Raw genomic sequence first — 25985 nt, forward strand, 5'->3', positions numbered from 1 at the left:
GCTAACTTGTGGGAGAGGGTATGCTTGTATATTTCTACAGAATGCAGATTCTCCGGTTTGGATCTCAGACAAATTCGTCATGTCACATTCCCCAAAGACCAGGTTCATGGCGCGCGCACTCGCTCGCTCCCCCTCCCCCAGCCAGCTCTCACCTCCGTGCCGCCAGCAGCGCCTCGCACCCTCCTCGCTGCACCCCGTGACCTAGAGCAAAGAAGTCTGTGCAGCGAGTGAGGGCCAGAGAGGAAAGCGCGCCCGCGGAGTGCCGTCCAGACCAGCGTGGCCCCACCGGCGAGAGGGGACCGCCCTGAGCCCAAGCGGTGGCGGCTAGCCCTAAACCACGAACCCTGCCCCTCCGCCCACCATAGGCGCCTTGGCCCACAGCCTGCCGCTCGCGTTCTGCCTCCTGATGCTGGGGACACTGCTCCCCCGGGCTGACGCCTACAGCTGCTCCCTGGTTCATCTTGTTTAAACCCTCAATATAATGTTTGCTCCTTTGTAATGCTACAACATCCACCTTATCTTATGATGTAACCACTTATTGAATTATGGTCTTGCTGTATTACAACAACTACAGGATTTAATGCAAACACGACGGTTTGTGGGCTTAATTATCTTGGGAACAGCAGCTTTGATAAGTGCAATCACTTCTGTTACTGTGGCAGCAATATCATTGACTCAACAAGTACATACTGCTCAATATGTTGATTCTATGTCCAAAAATGTTTCTTTAACATTGGCAACACAGGAAGCTATAGAGAGAAAATTAGAAATGAGGGTAGACGCCCTAGAGGAAGCAGTAATACATATTGGGACTGAATTGCAGGCTTTAAAGGTGAAAATGGCATTGTCTTGTCATGCTGACTATCGGTGGATATGTGTAACACCCCTGAAAGTAAATGAGACAGATTTTGAATGGGAAAAGATTAAAAACCATATTTCAGGTATCTGGAACAGCTCTGACATTGGTTGAGACGTAGGGAAACTTCACTATCAAATAGCAACCATGGAGCACTCCCGATTAGATTTTACTGCTGCTGGAACAGCAAATGATTTCTTCCATACTTTCCCTAACTACATCTCAGGAAAGAATATTCTGTCTAATGTCTTTAGCTATGCTGCGGTGGCTGCTTTAATTCTGCTTCTCATAATCATTCTTCCTTGTATTGTCAGGATTCTTCGGCAGAGTATTCAGAGGCTCGCGACTGAGCTACATCTGGCTGTTTTAAGAAATAAAAAACGGGGAGATGCCGGGAGCCGGCGAGAGACATTCCACTCGTGACAAAGGTCATGAGGAAGGAGGCTGGGCATACACAAAGGCGGGATCGAGCCTCGGGAGTCCTCCCGGATATTCTTGAGCATCTACCCCCCAAAACCAGAGTCTGCCTACTTTATTGCTTTGTGCTCTCACCTCTGACTTTACTGGGGGCTGTCCCCCACCACCATCTCACTCTCTCTGTCAAAGAGCTAACTTACAGCTCCAATTAATAAAGTTCCTGGGCAATTAGGAGTGTTTAAATCCAAACACGTCAGATGGCTCTCTAACTCGCCTGACAAGTTTACCCGGTCTCCTACAGCAATGCATACAATTGTTTACAGTCTCCGAGCCTCGAGAGGCACGGGAAGCTTAAGATATTCAAATAGCTTAGAGCCTCTCAGAGAGTTAGAAACTGTCAGAATAAAACTAGTAAAAGATTTCATTGATGAACCAATGCTTGTTGCCAAGTTTCCACATCCCCTGAATTGTATCCTTGAATGTGTATTAATTAATATAGTTGGTATGTAGAAGAAATAAGTAGTGGCCTTGGTGTTACTAACTTTAGACCCTTAAGGTAATAAATTCTTTCCTTTGTTGTAAACCCATTACACATCTGCCCTATAGGAATGCAATTTTATCTTCGAAAGATGGGGCCAAACCTTAAAATAATTACTCTTAGAGAAAATAAGTCTTACGGTTGATAAGTCTTTGTCAAGAGTCATAAAATGTTAATAGGCCTTCTGGCTAGAAGATGATGTAAATCACCTAAACCATTTGTATACGATACATTTGCAGGAAAGAAACCCTGGTTTTTGATAAGGATCAAAGGCTGCTGACTTTGCATCCCCATTATCCTCTATGTGTAACTTAGGGTATAAAAACCCCTGTTGAAAATAAAGCTACGGGCCTTGATTGCCAACGCTTAGTCTCCTAATGTCATTCTTCCCCTCAATTTTCAGATGAGTGTCCATCTGGAGCGCGGATATCCTCTGCGACCATTTATTTGCCTGGGCTTCGAAGACCACTTGAGAAGGTGTCTAAGGTGGGGCACTTTCTGCTATTCGAGAGGGCGCCTGCGGCATCCGTGGTCAGAGCTAACCTGGTGTCACAGGTTATACTGATTATCCGCATAAACCAAGCTACTCAGCTTCTTTTCTCCACTAATTTTCCTACTGAGCTATCCTCATTCTATTACTCTTTATATCTTTGATAAATAAATAAATAGGTCGCCGAAGCCATCTCTCCTTCGAATACCCTGGATCTGCCAGGGCTGGACCCCGGCAGTATGGGGCCAGGGCCAGGGACTAAGGGTAGAGACACACACAAGACCATGTAAAGCCCTGATAGAATTGGGGTGTGGATTTGGGGTATAGTAAGGCATTCAAAAACAATCATAAATTTCCCAGAATCAGAAAGCCACTCATGGACCAGGTAAGTTGTTGACTCAGAAATGACCTGAGTTTCCCTTAGACTCCTGTTGGGCTGACCCCAGAACAGGGACATACCACATCAGCTAGTGAAGGACAAACTGGATGTGGTACAAATATGCAAACAGTGGGTGTGCTGTACTTGTTCAAGTACCCAGTCATGAACACACAGAGGGAGAGAGAGAAAAGGCGTACAATAAAGAAAGGTGAAACAACAAAGCTAAAAAAAGAGACAGAGAGGAAAAAAAGAGAGAAAAACATGAGCCATGAAACTGTTCTGTTACTGTTTAGTCGCTAAGTCAAGACCCCTCTATTGTGAACCCATGGACCCCACAGGTTACTCTGTCCATGGTATTCTCCAGGCAAGAATACTGGAGTGGGCTGCCATTTCCTTTTCCAGTGGATCTTCCTGGATCAGGGATGCAACCCGTATCTCCTGCACTGTCAGACAGATTCTTTACCACTGCCCTACCAGAAAAGCCTGATCCATGAAAGGAAGAAAAGAAATCGGCACCGACTCTTCCTGAACAATCACAGGGGCCACACTTAGAGCACAGTGAGTATCACACACTGTCCTGGGGAGGAGCTCCAGGTGGGCAAGAGGATGCTGAGCTCAGCTCCCCCAGAAGCACATTAGCGGGTCCCATCTCTTGAAAACACACAACACAAGCAGGAAGACTCCTCCACACCAAGGCTGTAAAGAACCATCCCCACAGAGCTGAGTGGGAAGGGAAGAGAAGCCGGAAGACAAGGACTGAGCCCATAAGAGGGCCCCAGATGAGAAGGGGGGACAGGGGCTCAGAGGTCCTCCCTGGAGAGACCCGTGCACACCACACACTGGGCACTGCAGCCCTGGGACGACCCCGCGAGGTCGCAGCCCCGCAGCTATTGTGAACCCAGGTGGACGCACAGGAAGCCCAGGAACCAGACTCCTCTCCTGAGACACGCACCCGCTTATGCTCCTGGAACAGGCCAAGGAGGCAGCCGGACATTGTTCAGGACTTGGCCAGTTTACTGGGCAGCCCATGTGCCCCCCAGCCCACAGATGCCCCCTCGGGGCCTCTGGATCCCGTTTACTCCTCCCAGGGTGAGGGCCACCCATGCTGGGCAGAGTGGGCAGTGTGGGGTACAGAGCCAGCTCAGACAGGCAGGACATTTGGACAGGCCAGTGTGGCCATCAGCTATCAGAGAGTGGCCCAAGGAGCAGTGTTCTGAAAGTATCCTTCTCCATTTCCCTCACAGTAAAGTCCTTTAAAAGCCTATGTGACAATGACCCCCTGCCCCATAGGCTCTCTGACTTGCTTTCAGCCCCTGTCTCCCCACCTCACTAAACTCACACACATGAGCAGACTTTCTGGCCCTTAAATGTTCCATGAACACTCTTCCTTCCTGGAATAAGCATTTTCTGTTCCAGAGAAATGCAGGAACCACTGTCTCTATCTTCAAGGCTGTTTTGTAGAAATGAAAAGTTGTGTGGGATGAAGGGTAGTTGATGTCTCTGCCTAATAGATGTACAGAAATGCAAGATGTTATGCAGAACTATCTCAACAGACACATATCCATTTCTAACAGCTAAATTCTCCTGATACCATTCACAGTCTCATTCTCCACGGGACCTAAAGCTCAAGAATTTATTTCACTTATTGACATTTTTTGATGAAACAATGTCTTTCTGAAGAATATTCAATAAAGTTTTGCTGAATGACCAATGAACAAACTCAAAATATGTAAGAATTCATCAAAATGCTAAGCATGGGCAGACAATTAAGAAATTATATAAATGAGTAAAATGTGCTGCTTTACAGGAAGCAAAATACAACACCTGATTTTTTAAAATCATTCTTTTAGCTTACCGAGATACTTATGCTAAGTTTCAAAAGAAGTATACAACCTGTCGATTGAAGTTTATTTGTCTTTGTAAGTAAACAAATGCACATATTTGTCTAGGAAAATCACAAGGTAAATATACCAAAGGTAAGTATTTTTAAATGGGTAAACACAACTTATCTTTATTTTCTATCTTGTCCCTTCTATTTTCCAAATTTTCTACAATTTGGAGGTATTATTTTAATGATCAGAAACAAGAGTCTTACTTGAAGTCTTTATTGTTTCATAAACTTTTTATTTTTAAAAAAGGAAAGGCAAGCTTTCAAAAGTTCAGACACTTCATTTAAGTACCTCCACCAAGTACAAAAGTGATGCAAGAAATTCTTGAAGAATCTCAGTGAGAGTTGAGAGTCAATATTCTTCAAAGAATGAATACTCAGGGTGACCAACACCACTGAAAGAGAAGGAGAAGGATTCATTTATTAAATCAGTCATGTTGTCATAGAGCATTACTCTATGATGTGGTCAGGATGGGCTAAAACTCTAAATCTACAAACACATCCCTCGTTCTCCCCCAACAAGCACACATGCAGTGTCTGCTCCATGTGCACACGGCATCTGCACGTCCAGTCCCAACATCCATATGTGATATTCACTCCACAGTGACAGGTAGTTTGACTCGTTACAATTTATATGAGACCACAAGACCTGGCAATAACTGTAGTGACCATCTTAGACACAGGTGAAACTTCTGCCCCTAGATGATGAAAAGGTGACCAGTGAGCGAATTAGCTGCCCTTTTTCATACACCCATGGATAAGCAAGTGAACACTCCATAAATGCAGAGGGCCTGCATTAAGGAACCTGTATTCTATTGGAGAGCTACCACAAGCACCTGAATAATCACACAGCTCAAAGAGGGAATATTCCCTTCTTAATTTATAATATATTAAAACACTTGTTACTCAGAAATTAGTATTACTGCTGTTTTCCTTTTTTTTTTTTTCCATCTTTTTACTTTTCTTTCTGAACTTGTCCTTTTCAATTCATTAAAAAGTGCACTCTGAGCAATTCCAAGTGCCAGGAGCTGTACTGTTGACCCGAGCCCACAAAGATGAGTAAGTCTAGGCATTCACAGCCTAATGAAGAAGAATATAGAATTATACTTAAGAGCTCCTACATACAGAAAAATAACCTTTCACATTTTTTCTTTCATCACAGCTTTTCTCAGAAGCATGATACAGCTTACAAGCAATAGGGAGTTTTGAGATCCTTCATTGGAAAAAAAAATAAAAAGCTTCATTTTACCAATAATTTGTATTCATTTCTCTCTAAACTCCTTTCCAGCTTCTCCTTGTTTCATCAGTCATCTGTCTCTTCAGTCTTGACATCTTCCTGCAGTAATTAGGCAGCTGGAATCCCATGTTAGTGACTAAGTCAAAGTACAGGAGGTAGGGACTCCACAGTGGATGATGAACACACTGATGAACAAATACAACACAGGTGTGAGTCTTTACTCAAGAAAGCAGAAGACCCAGATGATCTTACCTGGGTGTGTCCTGCTAAGGACACAGCAGTCTCTCACTGGAGGGTCAGTTAAGCTCATGATCTACTGGTAATTCAGCTTTGTGAGATAACAAGGATGAGGATGTGGGAGTTGTAACAGGGAAGAAAGGCCAATGAGGAAACCAATTTGAAAGAAATGGATGATGTGTCGGAGAAAAAATGCCCATTAGGGAGAAAATCCACCAGACACTTAGGGGACAGAGTGGAATGCAGGCCCTCTGTGACTTCGTAGCACAGATGCACATTGGATTTCATGAGACCATCCTTCATAAAAAATATCAACAATACATTTTGTAATTTTGTTAGGCATAATATGAATGCCTTCTTCCCAGGTTGCTCAGTGGTTAAGGATCCACCTGCCAAGCAGGAGACCCAGGTTCGGCCCCTATGGTAGCAAGATCCATTGGAGAATGAAATGACAATCCACTCCAGTGTTATTGCCCGGGATATCCCAAGTACAGAGGAGCCTGTTGGGCTATAGAGCATGCGATGGTAGAGAGTTATACAGGACTTAGAGATTAAACAACAACAACAAAACATAAATGTAATGCATGATGGATTCATTATTATATAGTTATTATTAATATAATTATTTTCCCCTGATGTAAAAAGAATTAAAGATGAAACATGTTCACAAGTCCCTGAAAGAAGACTGGGCTGCAGACACTGTGCCCTCTGTTTCCTGAGTCTCTTGGCCCTGAGAGGAGGTACACCAGGCACAGGGGTCAGGGGCACAAAGTAGTGAATTCACTATGATGTGAACTCAGGATTTTATTGATGTGCTCTTCTGGGCTCCAGTCACATTTTGGTTGGTCAGAGATGAACCCCTAGAGGAAACCTCTGGTGTAAGGTCTGCAGGAAGCCCCTGGTTTATTCCTACGCTGGAAATCAGGACTGTCTTCCAAGAATTAAGCTGTAAAAAACTTAGTTCCCCTACTGAACTGCCTGCTACAGAAAATAACATATGTGTGAAACATCTGCAAGTCACTTACGGTAGAAATTCATAGCATCTTCTATTTCTGTTGAGGCCATCAATTGCTTTCATGTCTTCCAGAGTCAGTTCAAAGTCAAACACATGGAAGAAAGAAAAGAACCATGTTTACTCCCCCAAAAACTGGCCTCCCCCTGGGGACTGGAGGAGTGTCCAGCTGGATGGAGACAAGAAGAGGGGACAGGGAAGCCGTGTCTGTCCTCAGCTTCCAGGTGAACAAGCCTGGGAGCATTTGCTGAGTTCTCACCTCTCCTTTCCACACCTTCTTCTTCTCTGTCCATCTCACAAATGTTACAGTGCATCAGTCCCTTATCTTTCTAAGTGAATCACTTGAAAAAACAAACAAATTAAAATCTTCTTTTACCAAGCACAGTCGTTGGACACTCCTGACTCAATACTGAACCTGAGCCAACATTAGACTAATTAACTCCACCCAACACGCCCTAAAGGTGACAGGATTCAGCTGAAGCAGTGTCAGAAGGAGGTTCCTCCATGAAAACCTATTCAATAATCTGATATCAAACATACTCATTACCTATCAGTTCAGTTCAGTTGCTCAGTCATGTCTGACTCTTTGCGACCCCATGAATTGGAGCACACCAGGCCTCCATGTCCATCACCAACTCCCAGAGCTCACTCAAACTCACGTTCATCGAGTTGGTAATGCCATCGATCCATCTCATCCTATGTTGTCCCCTTCTCCTCCTGCCCCCAATCCCTCCCAGCATCAGAGTCTTTTCCAATGAGTCAACTCTTCGCATGAGGTGGCCAAAGTACTGGAGTTTCAGCTTTAGCATCATTCCTTCCAAAGAACACCCAGGACTGATCTCCCTTAGAATGGACCGGTTGGATCTCCTTGCAGTCCAAGGGACTCTCAAGAGTCTTCTCCAACACCATAGTTCAAAAGCATCAATTCTTCAGCGTTCAGCTTTCTTCACAGTTCAGCTCTCACATCCATACATGACCACTGGAAAAACCATAGCCTTGACCAGATGGACCTTTGTTGGCAAAGTAATTCCCTATGATTGAATCTAAAAAACTTTATGTAAATGCCTTTGTGGAGAAAGTTATGAAAAGTGTTTAAGACATTAGAGAACACCTAAATAATTAAAAATTCATATCATAATTTTGAAATGGAAAGCTCAATTTTGTCAAGAAATTCATTTTCTCCAAAGTGATGTAAGTGTTTCAGTGCAATATGAACCAAAGACTTAAACACGTATTATTTTGTGAAATTCAGTAAAGTGATACTAAGTTTGAAATAAGAAATAGCTAGTCAAGAGCAATCAAGATAGCCTTAAAGAAGAAAAATATGCCTTTCTGAAAAGCAAGACTTATTTTATACTTTTGTAATAGAGTACCGAAAACTGAATAGTTAAATATAAGGGAGAGGCCAGAAATGTATTTATGAATATTTGATACATGACAGAGTTGGCAGTGAAAATCTGTGGAAAACGTGGACACGTAGATTTCCATTTAAATAAAAAAAATAGGTAATCATTTTATATCATATTAGAAAATCAGTCCCAGGTGTATTTCAGAACCAAATTTGAATGCAAACACAAAACAATTTTTCGGGGGACTATATAATTGACCCTTGACTTGGCCTGACCCATAACTTGAATTGGGCAGTGAAATTTGCCGGAAGAAATGGTGCATTTTGAGTTAGACATGAAGAGGATTTTTTCCTACTCCCTGGCTTGGGATCATAATTGGGAAATTAAAAGACACTTGCTCCTTGAAAGAAAAGCTATGACAAACCTAGACAGCATATTAAAAAGCAGAGACATCACTTTTCTGACAAAGGCCCATCTAGTCAAAGCTATAGTTTTTCCAATTGTCATGTATGGATGTGAGATTTGAACTATAAAGAAAGCTTAGTGCTGAAGAATTGATGCTCTTGAACTATGGTGTGGAAAACACTCTTGAGTCCCTTGGACTGCAAGGAGATCAAATCAGTGAATCATAAAGGAAATTATTCCTGGGTATTCATTGGAAGGACTGATGCTTAAGCTGGAACTCCAATACTTTGGCCACCTGATGCAAAGAACTGACTCACTGGAAAAGACCCTGATACTGGGAACGATTGAAGGCAGGAGGAGAAGGGGACAACAGAGGATGAGATGGTTGAATGGCATCACCGACTCAATGGACATGAGTTTGAGTAAACTCCAGGAGTTGGTAATGGACAGGGAAGCCTGGCGTGCTGAGGTCCATGGGGTTGCAAAGTGTTAGACATGATTGAGTAACTGAACTGACTGACTGACTTGGGATCATAGGGCTGTGCTGAGATAGTTGTCACAGTCTAGCTAAATATATATGAAAAAATATACAGAGAAGCATGCAGGCTCCTCTAACAAGAGTCACATCCAGCTGGTAAAGCCTTGAACTGCAAATGCCCAGGAAAGCCCAGCCTAGAGGACAACTGCTTAGCTGAGTGCTGGCTGATTGTCAAACCACAGAATCAAGAGATGCAGAAATGATCTCTGCATTAACTCTCTGGGGAGAGTTTCCTGTACAGCTATGCTAAGGTACAATAATGGTCTCCTACACAGAAATCAAAACACAGACAGCTTAGCAATAATAGGCACAGTCTTGAACAGGAACTTTGCAACAGCAGAAACTCAAGAAGATTAAATGTGTGAAGTAAAACCTTATAGTATTCATGGAAATACAAGATAAAACCACAATTAGGAGGTTAAAGATCACTGCCATAATTTTTGTGCCCCCAAATTAACATCTTGATGGTGTTAGGAGTTTTTGAGAGGTGATTAGGACATAATCATAGAGCCCACATGCGTGAGATTTAAATAATATCATGTAAGAGACTTGGGACAGCTCTGTTGGCCCCACCACCATGTTAAGATACAAGGAGAAGCCAGTGACCTGGAGGAGGGCCATCACCCAACCACACGGATCTCAGACCTCCAGCTTCAGAACTGTGAGAAACATATTTCAATTTTTTCTCAGTCACTCAGTGTGTAGTATCTTGTTAAAACACACGAAACAGCCTAAAAAAAATCACATAATGCAATTTCATCAGTTGAGAAAAAGACAATAAGATATCATTTGTACAATGTGACAGAATAAATTGGAGACATAGCACTGGAGCTATATTCTCTATTTTCTGTCCAACTATAGTGAAAGTGAAAGAGGAGAGTGAAAAAGTTGGCTTAAAGCTCAACATTCAGAAAATGAAGATCATGTCATCTGGTCCCATCACTTCATGGCAAATAGATGGGGAAACAGTGGCTGAATTTATTTTTCTGGGCTCCAAACTAACTGCCGGTGGTCATTCCAGCCATGAAATTAAAAGATGCTTACTCCTTGGAAGGAAAGTGATGACCAACCTAGACAGCATATTAAAAAGCAAAGACATTACTTTGTCAACAAAGATCCGTCTAGTCAGGGCTATTGGAGAAGGCAATGGCACCCCACTCCAGTACTCTTGCCTGTAAAATCCCATGGATGGAGAAGCCTGGTAGGCTGCAGTCCATGGGGTCACTAAGAGTTGGACATGACTGAGCGACTTCTTTCACTTTTCACTTTCATGCATTGGAGAAGGAAATGGCAACCCACTCCAGTGTTCTAGCCTGGAGAATCCCAGGGACAGGGGAGCCTGGTGGGCTGCCGTCTATGGGGTTGCACAGAGTTGGGCATGACTGAAGCAACTTAGCAGCAGCAGCAGCAGCAGTCAGGGCTATAGTTTTTCCAGTAGTCATGTATGGATGTGAGAGTTGTACTATAAAGAAAGCTGAGCGCCGAAGACCTGATGCTTTTGAACTGTGGTGTTGGAGAAGACTCTTAAGAGCCCCTTGGACTGCAAGGAGATCCAACCAGTCCATCCTAAAGGAGATCAGTCCTCAGTGTTCATTGGAAGCACTGATGTTGAAGCTGAAACTCCAATACTTTGGCCACATGATGCAAAGAGGTGACTCATTTGAGGAAAAGACCCTGATGCTGGGAAAGATTGAGGGCAGGAAGAGAGGGGAACAACAAAGGATGAGATGGTTGGATGGCATCACTGACTCAATGGACATGAGTTTGGGTAAAGTCTGGGAGTTGGTGATGGACAGGGAGCTATGGCATGCTGTGGTCCATGGGGTCACAAAGAGTCAGACATGACTAAGCGATTGAACTGAACTGAACTGAAATTTACATTTTGATGTTGTCAGAAATGGAGCCTTTGAAAGCTCATGATAGTGGAGCTCTCACGAATGAGATTTTAAAATAGCATATTCATGTAAGAGACTTGGGAGAGCTCTGTTGCCCTCTCCATGATATTAAGATTGAAAGAGAAACCTGTGACCTGGATGAGGGCCCTCATCTGACCACACAGGAACCCTGACTCAGATCTCCAGCTTCAAAACTGTGAGAAATAAATTTCAATTTTTCTCAGCCACTCAATCTGTGATATTTTGTTAGAGCAGTTCAAATGGTCTAAAAAAAATCACATATTGCAATTTCATCAACTGATAACAAAGAAAATAAGATGTCATTTGCAGAAGATGACAGATTAAATGGCTAACATAACTCTGAAACTAAAATCTCTGTTTTCTGTCCAACCTGAACACTCTCCTGCCATGCCGCCTCTCCTGTTGCCACATCAGGAGGAGAAAATCACCAGGAACACACACAACACATTCGTGCATGGGGAAGAACTGGTAACTTGTCTTGATTCAAAGAAAGTCTTGAGAGAGAGACAAAGAATGAAGGATATTCCTTAGGACGCCTCTGCCTACAGCCCCAACTCATCACCTGTACATTCTCTTTGATCTGCTTCTTGTTGTAACTCTTGGCCAGAACCACAACTCCACGTTGTATCTGGTAGTGAAGGACAACCAGAGCTGGGGTTTGCTTGTACTTTTTGGCAATGGCACAAAGAACCAAGTCCTCCAAGAGAACGGGCAGGTTCAGGTTCACCCTGGAAGGAAATTCAGAAATGCTGAGGAGCTGAGACTAAGTACTCAGTTTGTGAGTAGTTTCACCAAACAGACGAAGTATGTCCACTCTTTACCAGTGCTTCTCAAACCATGGTCCACGTACTAAAACCATCAGCATTACTGGGGATCTTGTTAGAAATACAAATTCCCGGCTTAAATGCAGACACACCTAATCAGAACTTCAATGGTGGCACCTCCTAATCTGTGTTTACAAAGTTCTCCCCGTCATTTGGATGCATGTTTGAGTGAGACCAGAACTCCCAAACTCGTGGATTTTTTTTCCTTTTTTAATTCTCATTTGTTGTTTTTCTCCATTCATAGCTCTAAAGTTTGTACAATGGCACAAAAAGAAATGGTGATGGAAAAAGACTGGGAAATTTTTTTTTAATTGTTACTTTTCACAGGTATTGATACAAGTTGAATAGTCCAAAATATAGAACTATTCATTTCATCATTATTTATATTATGCAATTTTCTATAGATGTTTACAAAAATGGTTCATATTGAAATTTGTTATCATGATAGACGTGGAAGTTACATATTATTATCCCAATTTTAGATAAAAGATATGTGAGGTTTAGACATGTATTTTTAGAAATATGTTCATTGTTGAATAAATAAGTAAATCATGATATGAGTTTGTGTCTCTGGTCTCAACTGGGGGATTATATATAGATTTTAATGCAGAGATTTGTTATTTATGGGTCAAAAATCTAATACAATGTAGAAAAATTGGCTGGGTGATGGGAAGATAAAAGAGAAGGATTCATTCCATCCTTCCCTGCTTATCCCCTCTGCCTATGAGTTATCTGAGTAATATACGATTTAAACTATTTATCAAAAATTGAATTTTACATATACTACTTGTTGTCTTCATTAGGGTTCAATACCATTCTTTTAGTCTTTGGGAACCCAGGGTGCCGGGGTCCAGCCCCAGCTGATCCAGGGTATTCGAAGGAGAGACGGCGTAAGCGAGGATCAGGATACAATAGCTTCAATTAGATATTAATTAAAGATATAAAGAGTAATAGAATAAGGATAGCTCAGTAGGAAAATTCAGTGGAGAAAAGAGGCTGAGTAGCTTGGTTTACGCGGGGGACCAATAAAACTTAAAGACAAGAAGTTTGCACCACTTACGTAGGCCACAGGCGTCCTTCCGTTCTCCCGAAGGAGAGGAGACACTGAGGCCTCCCCGGTCGGATCTTAGAAGCCCAGGCATAATTAGTAAGCATGGTGGGTTCCACGCTCCAGATGGAGACTCAGCCAGAGTGAGAGAGAGACATGGAGAGACCAGTCTTTCGAGGAACTGATCCCAATTCTTTATTTTCCATGGTCTACTTTTATACACTGAGATGTTATGCAAAAGTCACGCGGGGTCAGCAGTCCTGACTTTTATCAAAGTCAGGTGCTTCATACAAATGTATACAGAGGTCTTAGGGGTGTTACATCATCTTCTGGCCAGGGGGGCCTGCTGACAATTTATGACCCTCTCCTTGTGACAGCGGTCAGTAAACCAGGACACTTATTTCTCCAGGGGTGATTATTCTTAAACAGACACCACCCAAATAAAGTTACATTCCTATAGGGTGAGGGTGTAGTGGGTTTTAGTTAAGGAAAGAATTTACTTAGCCTAAGGTCTAACGTGATTTATATCAAAGGTTAATACTTATTTCTTCTATATATTCATTAATGTGTGTTAAGGGCAGGGGATATGGAGTCTTAGCAACAAACATTGGCTCAACAAATGAAAAAACCCTTCACCAATACAATTTCTAATCAGCCCATTATACTTATACTAATAGCTTTCTAACTTTTCTAAGAAACCTGTTTTTAGAAGGTTTAAAGCATCTCGTGCCTCTCACGGTTGGGAGGCTGTGAGCAATCACATGTGGCTGGACAAGCCTGTCAGGCAGGCTAGAGAACCTTCAGAGGAGTTTGTAGGTTAAAACACTCCTATCATGCCCAGGAATTATTATTAACTGGAGCTCTAAGTTAACTCCTTCTCCGAAAGAGGTGGTGGGGGACAGCCCCCCGTAAAGTCAGAGGTGTAGGGGAGAGCGCAAAGTAGTAAAGTAGGCAGGCTCTGGTTATGGGGGTAGATGCTTGAGGATTTCCAGGGGGACTCCTGAGGCTCGATCCCGCCTTTGCGTATGTCCAGCCTCCTTCCTCATGACCTTTGCCCTGGGCGGAGTGCCTCACGCTGGCCCCCAACACCAGGGCAGCATAGGCAACAAGAACAATATCATGTGACTTGCAGAAATCCAACAGTTTCCTCTGGTTGAGATGAGGGTGACATTCCACCTGTAGAATGTCAACAGAGAAGAGTGTCAGATTATATGGAAAGGCATTATTAATGTGACAGAAAAAGATGTAAGCTGGAAATATCAACACCAAGAGAGAAATAGAAAAAAAGTGTGTTTATACAGTTAATTTTATGATAGACATGGATGGGAAAACCAGTCTAACACTGAATAATCAAAAGGTGGGCTCTACATTTGAGTAAATGCTTCTGAGTAAATATTTCATGTAATGTTAGCATCACCATGAGCCTTTAAATTAACCCTCTAACCTGGATGATTTCCATCATCTCCAGCACATTTTTCTGTTCTGTGCTCCCTGTTGAGACTCATAAATGCTAAGCCACCAAGATTTTGGATTCAGCCAACAGAACCCCACACGAACGCTTAACACCCATCTCAGCTGATTTGTATCTTTATTACTTCCCATTCCAGTTTTTTTTTTTAATTAATTTATTTTTAACTGAAGAATGTTTGTTTTACAGAATTTTGCTGGTTTCTGTCAAACCTCAACATGAATCCATTCCAGGTTTTCATGGTCTTCCTTCCTGCTTGCAGTTCGCTCCAAGCCACTTTCACCCTCAGTCTGGTCATCCTTCCATCCCAGGGAAATGCCTCCTTCCTCTAGCTCTGGATTCTACCCACAGTTTACGAGGAAACCCTCCACACCTATCTACCCAGACTTTATCAGAGATATCGTTATGGATTTCATTCACAAAGTCCAGACAGGCTCTGCTCTCTAGAATCCTTTGACCCACAAAGGTCGGATGAACAGGAGGAGAGGACAGAGAGATATCAGGCTCCAGGGAAAGAAGGAGGTTGTAAAGAGCAGGAGGGAGAGGAGCCAAGCTGCTCACCTGGTTGCAAACAGGCTTGTACTTGAGCCCCGGCTTGTTTAGGATCTTCTCCAGCTGCTTGTGGTTGAAGTTGGACACCCCGATGGACTTAGTCAGCCCTGCGTCCTTACACTTCTCCAGGGTCTGGAGACGGATGGGTGCTGAAAAATCACTTGGAATGAGCAATAGAGCAAGAATAAAAGCTGAAAAAAATCTGTAAAAAGTGTCATCCAGAAGAATTAGCATTGATTATCAAGAAGGAAAGACGGGAAGAATGGCATGACACAAAAAGAAGAATTGCCGTCTTCTCCTTGGAAAACACTGGAGAACACATATCACATGGAAGGAAATCACTGTCCCAGATTCTCCTCCTCTGTTCCTCTCTGTGAACATTTCAGCAATGGTTTCCTCCCCACAACCCCAGCATCACATCCCTTGGAGTTCATGAACTGCTGCATGACAAAAAAAGAAGAATTGCCATCTCCTCCTTGGAAAACCCTGGAGAACACATATCACATGGAAGAAAATAGATATCTGTCTCACTGTCCCAGATTCTCCTCCTCTGTTCCTCTCTGTGAACATTTCAGCAACGGTTTCCTCCCCACAAAACCCCAGGATCACATCCATTAGAGTTCATGAACTGCTGAGTCTGATGGCCCACAGCCCATGCTCACAGGCAGAAGAATTGATGGAGGTTTCCCCTCTCCTGGCTCCTCCTTTAACTCTCTACTCTTGGAACTCACCTCCCATGTGTGACAGAGATCCACTGAGTCAGGTATCAGTTTTCCATTTTCATCTTTTGGGTATAATTCCTCCCCTGGCTCGATTAGAAGTCATTTTAGACATGTACAAAATAATTTCTCCACATTTAGCAAGGCTTCCAGGCACCCAGGATTAAACCTACATGAGGTAGGTTTACAACTTTCTAGATACTAATATTTGCAAAGTGATTGCATATGGAGATATAAGCAAGGTCTTTAGGAGGGAAGCTTATTCTACTTTTTTACACTCAATACATGTTGTAATAAGTACAATTTTTCTAGGTCCTAAAAAAGAACTTCAAGTGACTTCTGTGAATTTTGTCGGTTCTTATACTTCCTCTTTTGAAATATCTCTGATCTGAGAATAGCAGTAAGTTACATGGCTTTATTTCCAGAATAAAAATTTCAAACTCAACCTGGGCTAGATAATCAGATTTCCTTTTCCCTCTGAGCATCAGACGCCCTAGGGCAGGCACATGAACCAGCAAGACTCTCCTTAAGTTGGTACGGATTGTGGAAGATCAAGGTCTCAAAGATCAATGGTCTTTGAGACCATTGTGGAAGATCAAGGGTCTCAAATGTTCATGGCCATGGACCTTGAGCTGCCCCAAGGTCATATTTGCCATCAGTAGAAAATTTTCAGAAAAAATTAGCAAACCATGAGTAACATCCTGATAAGGCATAGAAATTGGTAGAAATTAGGAGACATTCCTGAAGAGTACTGTAAATCCCCAATCTGTCTGTGGCTATGACTTGTCATCTACATAGTCCACTAAGTTATTGTGCATCAGATGGTTTGAACTGCTTTTTGTAACTTAAAATCAAGAGTTCTCAGTAAACCATTCTTAACAGCTAAGTGCAGTCTACAAACCTCATCATGAAGTCAGGCAAGAGAGGAGGCAATCTCTCCCAAGTCCTTGTAAAGGAACAAAGTTTAGACGCAGCCAGAGGGAGCACCACCAAATATGCTCAATTTGAAAGGGTGAAAGACAAGAGAAACTCATCATGTTCAATGTAAGGCAGTGTCATGCTCACCACCGCTGCATCAAACTCTTGGTTCTTGAAATCCCCGGGGACCCAGGAGTCATATTCAGGACTGTGTGCAGAACTGGCCTGCTTCTACTTCCTCAAGTTTTTCTGGTAGAGACTCTCAGATTATTAACTCCTTTCTCTGGGAGGCATGTAAGGGATTCAAAGAAACTCAGTAAAAAGATGATCACAAATTATTGTTTGGGAGATTCTACTCTACTGTAATCATCCCTTCAACCTACTAAGACAAATCTTAATGCAACAATCCATGTAATGATGCACATTCTAACACAAGAAATAAAATTGATGTGATCACACATATTTCCAACCTTCACAGGCAGTGGAAAATGAATAATATAGAGATGGACATAGTCCAGTTGAAGAGTTTCAGTGACTTTTCCAAGGCTGGTCGGACCAACTCTTGTCGAAGGGAAGTTAACCAAAGCTGTAGAGATTAAAGAATGGAAGTTTTATTAATAATACTTCAGGTATTTTTTTTTTTTTTGCCTTACTGTGAGGCTTGTGGGATATTACTCCCCTGACCAGGGATCAAATATGGGCTCATGGCATTAAAGCACCAAGTCTTAACCACTGAACCACCAGGGAATTCTAATACTTTAGGAATTTACCAATAAGCATAGACCACCAAACAAATGATCCTATTATATAATTGTCACCTTCGCACAATCACATGTTCACACACAACATGCATAGCACCTTTGAAGTGTAGAATATGTCTTCTCTCTTCACAGTGCCATCTGCAATCTTGCTTCGAATGGCCTGGCCAACTTGCTCTTCATTTTGGTACACATGAACACAGTCAACATGGCGGAACCCAACCTCTATAGCAAATTGGGTAACTTCCTGAGATTCACTCTTAGCAGTCTACATAAACAAAAATGTTGAATACCCACATGATTAAGAGATTGCTAAAGTACAAGCTTTGATCTTCCCAAGGATTGACTTTGCTCTGTGCCTTTGGTTAGTTCTATATGTGTGGTGATGAACCCATGATAGTGTCCCTGAACATTCCTGGTGAGTTATTCCATGGACACCCAGGAACCCTTCAACCCCAGGCAACCAGTGGTTGATTGCTGACCTCAGAGGACCCAAGAACACCTCTAGGTTCAATGATTTGCTGTTAGAAGCCAAAAGACTCAGATTAAGTTGTAGTCATGAGTAGCATTTATACTGTGAGATGTATACTTATATACAAAGATATAAGGTGCCTGGTAAAAGCAGCAAGAAACCAAGTGAAAGCATTTGAGACCTCTGTCTACCAGTGAAACCACACAGAATGCACCAAATAAAACTGTATCTATTCAAGGTGCACAAAGTGATGTTCTCATATAAGAATCCATAGTTAATAATCACCACAATCAAGCTAGGTAACAGATCCATCACCTCCCATAGCTAACTATTAAGGTTGTTTGTAAGAAGACTTAAAATCTAATCTAACAAAATCTCAAGTTATAGCACATTATCTTTAACTATAGTCACTGTGCTATACATCAGTTGTTCAGGCTTATTCATCCTATAACTGAAGGTCTATACCATTGACCAACATCTTTCCGTTTTTCCCAGCCTTGACACCAGCTTCTGGTCACCATTTCCCTATTCTCTGCTTCTATAACTTCCACTTTTAGAGAATCCACCTATAAAGATATCATGTAGTATTTATCTTTCTATTTCTGGCTTATTTCACTTAGCTTAATGTTCTCCCAGTTCATCTGTGTGGTTACAAATGGCAAGATTATTTTTTTTATAATGCCGAATAAATGTTCCATTTCTTTTTTTTTTTTTGAAAGTATTGCTTTATTTGAGAAACTTACTTCCAAATTACTTTTATATATTTTAAAAAGTCATAAAGAGCATCCAAGAGAAATATGTATACAGTTTCCATAGGAACAAGGACAAAAAAATGGGGTTGATTACTGCCCCAAATGATATTTCCTAAAGGAAAAAATGTAATATTTAACTTCTCTTTTTTTGAGGCAGGGTAAGTGAACTACACACATCATAAATAAAATTTTCTTACTTTACAAGGAGGAAGGACTGTGATCCTGTTTTTGATGCATATTAAATACAAAAATCCACTGTTCTGATCAAGATGAGAGAAAAAAAACATCATTCTTCAACACTTCAGTTCATGCAATGAAATCCAAAGGTCTGTTGAATCCACCCTATGGATTCATGTACTGCCTATACTTTCTCTTCTGAGACACATTTATGGCATAGGCATTTACAGAGCCATCCACCTTTTTCCCTTTTGTGGAGTCAAAGGAGGCAAATCCCATTAACTTCGTCATTTCTATTTCTTCCTCTGTTTTGCCCTCTAAGTCTTTTTCAGTTATCTGACGTTCTTTGCTCTTTGTTTCTTTCTTCTCCTCATCTCCTCTTTCTTTCAGTTGAGAAGAGAAAATGTGAATCTATGTCGTTTTGGGGACCTGGAACGCTTTCGGGGTGGGGAGCGAGAGCGGCTTCTTCTCCGATCTTGCTCCTGGAACCGGGACCTTTCTCGGCGCCTGTGTTCTCTTTCCCGGGATGTGGACCGGGACCACCTCCGGTCCCTCCGTGGGGCAGGGCTGCGGCTGCGACCCATTTGGAATCCTTCTCCAATACAAGTCCTCCATTTCTTTTTATGTGATTCAGAATCTTTCCTATTTCAAGGAGATAGATATTTGGTTTAACTTCCCTCTGTTGTGTCTGCTCCTGGTTTTTCTTAAATGCTTGGACATTTGTATCCCACGGTAGAAAAGCAATTCTCTCCCATTATTTTTCAGTCACCTCATCTTCAGGACCTTCCACCTCAAATGCTTCTCTGGATCATGTCTTTGGAAGAAGGAAAGTGTTCTGGAACTAATGAAATATACAGAGAAACCCCACCATAGCAATCCCCCTCAAAACAAAGCAGCTGACAGTCGGTGATCTTGATGGCCAAGTCTCACCTCTTCTGCCAAACTGGGAAAGAGATGGAAACTGGAGGAGAACCCAGAGTAATCTGCAGGTAAGCACAGCTTCAGACCATGATGCAGAATGAAGGCTGAATGCTTTCTCCTCTTTCAGAGGAAATGGTTCTAGCCTGGTTGGTGGAACCACATGACCCTCCCAGAGTCACACAGGAGCTCAGTGCTTGACAGCCCAAGTCTCTTCTGCTCATGTCACATCCACTACTATTTATATGTCAACCCACAACCAGTACTGTTACCTCTGAAGGTAGATAGGTTCCAAATCTCAGGACAGGAATGAAGTAGCCATCATTAAGCTTCACCTTCTGGCCTTTGAGATCCATTGTCTGTTGCTCCTCTGAGTAAGCAGACTGGGATTTTTTTCTTCTCCCTTCAAATGTTATAAATAACAAGAACATAACACCCCAGCTGCACTGTCCAATGTTAGCAGTGACATTGTAGGAGAAGAATGGTTAAACTAGTACCTATGGAGTCAGAGATGATTGACCACAGTTAACTTGTTTGATTCTTTTTATCAACGTAACCTCACGTATTATATAATGATGAGATTGGGTGAGCAATTATGACTTTGTTAGACTAGAAACTTCCAACATAAATATTTTTTAATTTTCTATTATTATGAAGCCCAATCTCAATCAAACATCAATTGAAAAAACTACTTTTCAGTACGAACACACACACATACACAAATCACACAATCTGAAAGTGTTTAATAGCATTTTTCAAAATGTTACCCCTTAATAAAGAATCAAAACTTCAAATGAAAATAAATTTCCCCTTTTATATTTCCCACAGCAAAATTACTATTGCTTTACAGACCTGACTGCTGAAATCCTGAACAGAAAACGGAAATGAGACATTTTGGAAAATAGCCTTAGGATACCATGCACAGTGTTCAAAGAGACTTTGAGTGTTGATCCCTTGTAGCTAGTTATATAACTTTTAGGGTACTCTCATAATGTCACTGATACATATTTTACATAATTTACTAACTGCTCCACATCATTCATAAAGGAAAAACCTATAAACAAATTAAAATGCAACAAATCTGGAAACAGTAACAGAAATTGTGATGCACTGATACACGAGAACGTTGTGAAGACAAAATTTAACATGTACAGTGATGTCAGCAAAATGGTGAGGTGGGAGGACTGAACTCTCCCATGGAAAGACAAGAAAAGAAAGAGAAATCAGCTGAAAAACTTCACAGGAGTCTGGAAAACAGTCAAACACAGATCAACAGCAACAAAGTGAACAGGCAATTAGGAAAAATCCAGAACAGAGTGGAAGGAAATTTCATCATGTAGTATTCACCTGTACCCTCCTCCTGCCTGGGGTAGTGCAATCTTGATGAGCTCCCAGTTGCTCCCTCAATCCAGAGTGATAACAGAAAACCTTATGTGCAGTATTCCAACCTATTTGGGGGCTGTCTGGGGACTAGTGTCTGTTCCACTTAACTCTAAGCTTAAACTAAAGAGTTCCTGGAATGCCTATTGCAGCTGCAGGGGAACTATATATATATATGTTTGTGTGTGTGTATATATACATATATATGGGCTTCCCTCATAGTTCAATTGGTAAAGAGTCTGCCTGCAATGCAGGAGACCCAGGTTCGATTCCTGGGTCAGGAAGATCCCCTGGAGAAGAAAATGGCAACCCACTCCAGTATTTTTGCCTGGAGAATCCCATGAACAGAGAAGCCTGGCAGTGCTACAGTCTATGGGGTAACAAGAGTCGGACACGACTGAGCGACTAAGCACACCTAAGCACATGTATATATATATACATAAGAAACCAAGGACAAAGGAATAAGGGTGGAAACATAGACTAGACAATGTATTAAAAGACCCTAAATAGAATGGGGGTGTGGCTTTGGGGGACATAGTACATTCAAAAACAGTCATAAGTTCACCAGAATCAGATAGCCAGTCTCAGCCAGGTAAGATGCTGACTCAGAAATGAACTAAGCCACCCGTAGCTTTCCTGTTGGGCTGCTCCCAGGACTAGGAGCATGACGAGCTAACTAGTAAAAGTCATGACAAGGAACAAATCTACCAAGAGTGAGATTTTCCCTGTTATTTCAAGTACCAAACTGAATGCACACACACAGAAACACACAGAGAAACACACATACAGAAACACAAACACACAGAGGAACACACATACAGGAATACACACACACAGGAACACACATCCAGAAACACACACAGGAACACACACACACACACAGGAATACACACACACAAAGGGACACACATATAGGAACACATACACACACAGGAGCACACATACAGGAACACATGCACACAGGAACACACACTCACAGGAACACACACATCCAGAAACACACACACACACAGAAACATACACACATACAGGAACACACACACACACAGGAACACACACACATCTGGACAGGGCAGGGCGGCCATCACAGAGGGCCCCAAGGAGCAGGGTCTGGGGCTCTGACGGTGTGTCAGTGCTGCACCACATGCACAGCTGCCCGCACCAGGGGCTGCTCCTGCACACCTTCCTCCGGCTCTGCCACCCGCTGGGGCAAAGGTGCAGTGCAGGGGACGGGAGTGCACACTTACAAGGGTGCACACTTACAAAGAGTGGAACCAGTCTGGACCCAACCCTCAGAGTTCTGCTCCAGCATCTTGGGACTTGCCTGGCCCAGTAGGGTGGGGACAGCCACTGAGCACAGAAGCCTTTGCTCACGCTGGCTTCTGGCTCCAGCCTGCCCTTCCCCCTCCCACCAAGGTGACAGTTGCCAGCACGCCCTGGGAAGGGGTGACCTCAGACCAGCTCAGCTCCAGCTCTGCCCCAAAACCTTGTGCACACAGACTGCACAGGGACAGGTCCACACAAGGACAGTCCCACAAAATCAGGACAGGTAACTTTTTCACCTAACTTAATAGAAAAGGAGGAAGCTAAGCAAAATGAGGAGAGGAATTTGTGTCAAATGAAACAATTAAAAAAAAACTTGAAAGGATCAGATATTGAGATAGAGGTTAATAATTTACCAAAATAATTTACCAGAATACAGAATCATAAGAAAAATGCTACATTAACTAGGGAATAGAACATACTAACATTCACAGTGTAGGGGTTCCAGAAGCAGAAGAGATGGAGAAGAGAGCCGAAAATGTAGGTGTGATGAATTGTGGCTAAAAATTTCCTTTAACCTGGGACTTTCCTGGTGGTCCAGTGGTGAGGACTCTGTGCTTCCACTTCAGGGGCATGGTTCTGAACCTGGTCTGGGAACAATCTTGTAAAGCTGATTAAAATCTTGAGAGGCAAGATATTCTTGGTTTACCTGGTAACCCTAGTATAATGACAGTCTTTACATGTGTGACTGGGAGGGTTGTATTCAAAGAGAAGGTGGGAGTGGGAAGATAGGAGCATTAGATAAAAGATTCTAAGATGCTATAGTCTGTCTCTGAAGATCTCAGTAGAGTCTACAAGATGAAGATGGAAGAGTTCTCTTGTTCAGTTTCTCAGTTGTGTCCAACTCTTTGCCACCCCATGGACTGCAACACACCAGGTTTCTCTGTCCTTCACTATCTCCCAGAGTTTGCTCAGATTTATGTCCATTGAGTAAGTGATGCCATCCAACCATCTCATCCTCTGTCCTCCCCTCTCCTCTTGCCCTCAATCTTTCCCAGCATCAGGGTCTTTTTCAATGAGTTGGTTCTTCACATCAGGTGGCCAAAATATTGACGTTTCAGCTTCAGCATCAGTCCTTCCAATGAATATTCAGGATTGATTTCCTTCAGGATTGACTGGTTTGATCTCCTGGCTGTCCAAGGGGCTCTCAAGAGTCTTCTCCAAAACTACAGTTTGAAAATATCAATTCCTCAGGGCTCAGCCTTCTGTACAGTCCAACTCTCACATTCATACATGACTACTGGAAATGCCATAGCTTTGACCCTACAGATCTTTGTCAGCAAAGTGATGGCTCTGCTTTTAAACAGGTTATCTAGATTGTCATAGTTTTTCTTCCAAGAAGCAAGCATCTTAATTTAATGGCTACAGTCACCATCCGCAGTGATTTTGGAGGCCAAGAAAATAAACTCTGTCACTGTTTCCCTTTTTTTCTCCATCTATTTGCTGTGAAGGGCTGGAACCAGATGCCATAATCTTAATTTTTCAAATATTGAGATTTAAGCCAGTTATTTCTCTCTCCTCTTTCACCTCCATCAAGAGACTCTTTAGTTCCTCTTCGCTTTCTGCCATTAAAAGAAAGAAAGAAAGTGAAGTCGCTCAATCATGTCCAACTCTTAGTGACCCCATAGACTGTAGCCTACCATGCTCCTCCACCCATGGGATTTTCCAGGCAAGAGTATTGGAGTGGGTTGCCATTTCCTTCTCTAGAGGATCTTCCCAACCCAGGGATTGAACCTGGGTCTCCTGCATTGTAGGCAGACGCTTTACCGTCTGAGCCACCAGGGAAGCCTTTTCTGCCATTAAGGTTATGTCATCTGTATATCTGAGGTTACTGATATTTCTCCCAGCAATCTTCAATCCACCTTGTGATTCATCCACCTCAGCATTCCACATAATGTACTCTGTATATAAATTAAATAAGCAGGGTGAAAATATACAGCTTTGATGTACTCCTCTCACAATTTGGAACCAGTCCATTGTTTCATGTCCAGTTCTAACTGTTGCTTCTTGGCCTGCACACAGGTTTCTCAGGAGCCAGGTAAGGTGATCTGGTATTTCCATCTCTTTAAGAATTTTCCACAGTTTGTTGTGATCCACAGAGTCAAAGGCTTTAGCATAGTCAATGAAACAGAAGTAGATATTTTTTCTGGAATTCTCTTGCTTTTTTTATGATCCAATGGATGTTGGCAATTTGATCTCTGGTTCCTCTGTCTTCTCTAATTCCAACTTGTACATCTGGAAGTTCTTGGTTCACATACCATTGAAGCCTAGCATCAAGGATTTTCAGTATTACCTTGCTACTACGTAAAATGAATGCAATTGTCCATTAGTTTGAACATTCTTTGGCATTGCCCTTCTTTGGGATTGGAATGAAAACTGACCTCTTCCAGTCCTGGGGCCACTGCTGAGTTTCCCAAATTTGCTGGACTATTGAGTGCAGCACTTTCACAGCACCATCTTTTAGGATTTAGAATAGCTCAGCTGGAATTCCATCACCTCCACTAGTTTCATTCATAGTGATTCTTCCTAAGGCCCACTTGACTACGCATTCCATGATGTCTGGCTCTATGTGAGTGATCACACCATAATGGTTATCTTGGGCATTTAAGGCTTTTTTTTTTTTTTTTTTTTAATATAGTTCTTCTTTGTATTCTTGCCACCTGTTCTTAATCTCTTCTGCTTATCTTAGGTCGTACCCTTTCTGTCCTTTATTGTCATCATCTTTGCATGAAATATTCCTTTGGTATCTCTAATTTTATTGAAGTGATCTCTAGTGTTTCTCATTGTATTGTTTTTCCCCTATTTCTTTGCACTGATCACTTAATACTTCCTTACCTCTCCTAGCTATTCCTTGGAACTCTGCATTCATATGGGTAAATATTTCCCTTCCTCCTTTGCCTTTGGCTTTTCCTCTTTTCTCAGCTATTTGTAAGGTCTCCTCAGACAACCATTTTGCCTGGTTGCATTTCTTTTCTTGGTGATGGTTTGGTAACCACCTCCTGTACAGTGTTACAAATCTCCACGCATACTCCTTCAGACACTCTGTCTATCATATCGAATCCCTTGAATCTTTTTGTCACTTCCACAGTATAATCATAAGGAATTTCATTTAGGTCATTCAGAATGGCCTAGTGGTTTTCCCTTCTACTGGAGGGAGCACAGTCCCACTTTTACCAAAAGGGCATTTGTGGGGACAGCAGCTCTTCACTTCAAACCAATAATCAGGCCAGGTTGGTGGAAAGGAAAGTTTGTTTGATTTCAGATTCTGGCAACTGGGCTGTTGGTGTGGCAGACATCGATCCAAAGCCCGACCCCCTCCACTGGAAACCAGTGGGGCCAGAGCCCTTATAGACAGAAGTGATAGTGGTGCTATATGCAGAAACAGCACAGTCAGCTCTGACAGTCATCTTCAAA

At 42.3% G+C, this 25985-nt stretch overlaps 1 non-coding gene and 2 pseudogenes across 1 annotated transcript; all 3 read right to left on the reverse strand.

Annotated features, from left to right (window-relative positions):
- Positions 1–4785: 4785 nt before the first annotated feature.
- On the reverse strand, positions 4786–20252 carry LOC102397840 (annotated as a pseudogene).
- LOC112578796 lies at positions 18876–19711 on the reverse strand (annotated as a pseudogene).
- Positions 20253–24284: 4032 nt separating the features above from the next.
- Positions 24285–24356, reverse strand: TRNAC-ACA. Its single transcript has one exon. It is a non-coding gene; the product is annotated as a tRNA-Cys (tRNA).
- Positions 24357–25985: the final 1629 nt, after the last annotated feature.

Source organism: Bubalus bubalis, chromosome 14 (genome assembly GCF_019923935.1).
Source record: "Bubalus bubalis isolate 160015118507 breed Murrah chromosome 14, NDDB_SH_1, whole genome shotgun sequence".
Taxonomy (NCBI): Eukaryota; Metazoa; Chordata; class Mammalia; order Artiodactyla; family Bovidae; genus Bubalus; species Bubalus bubalis.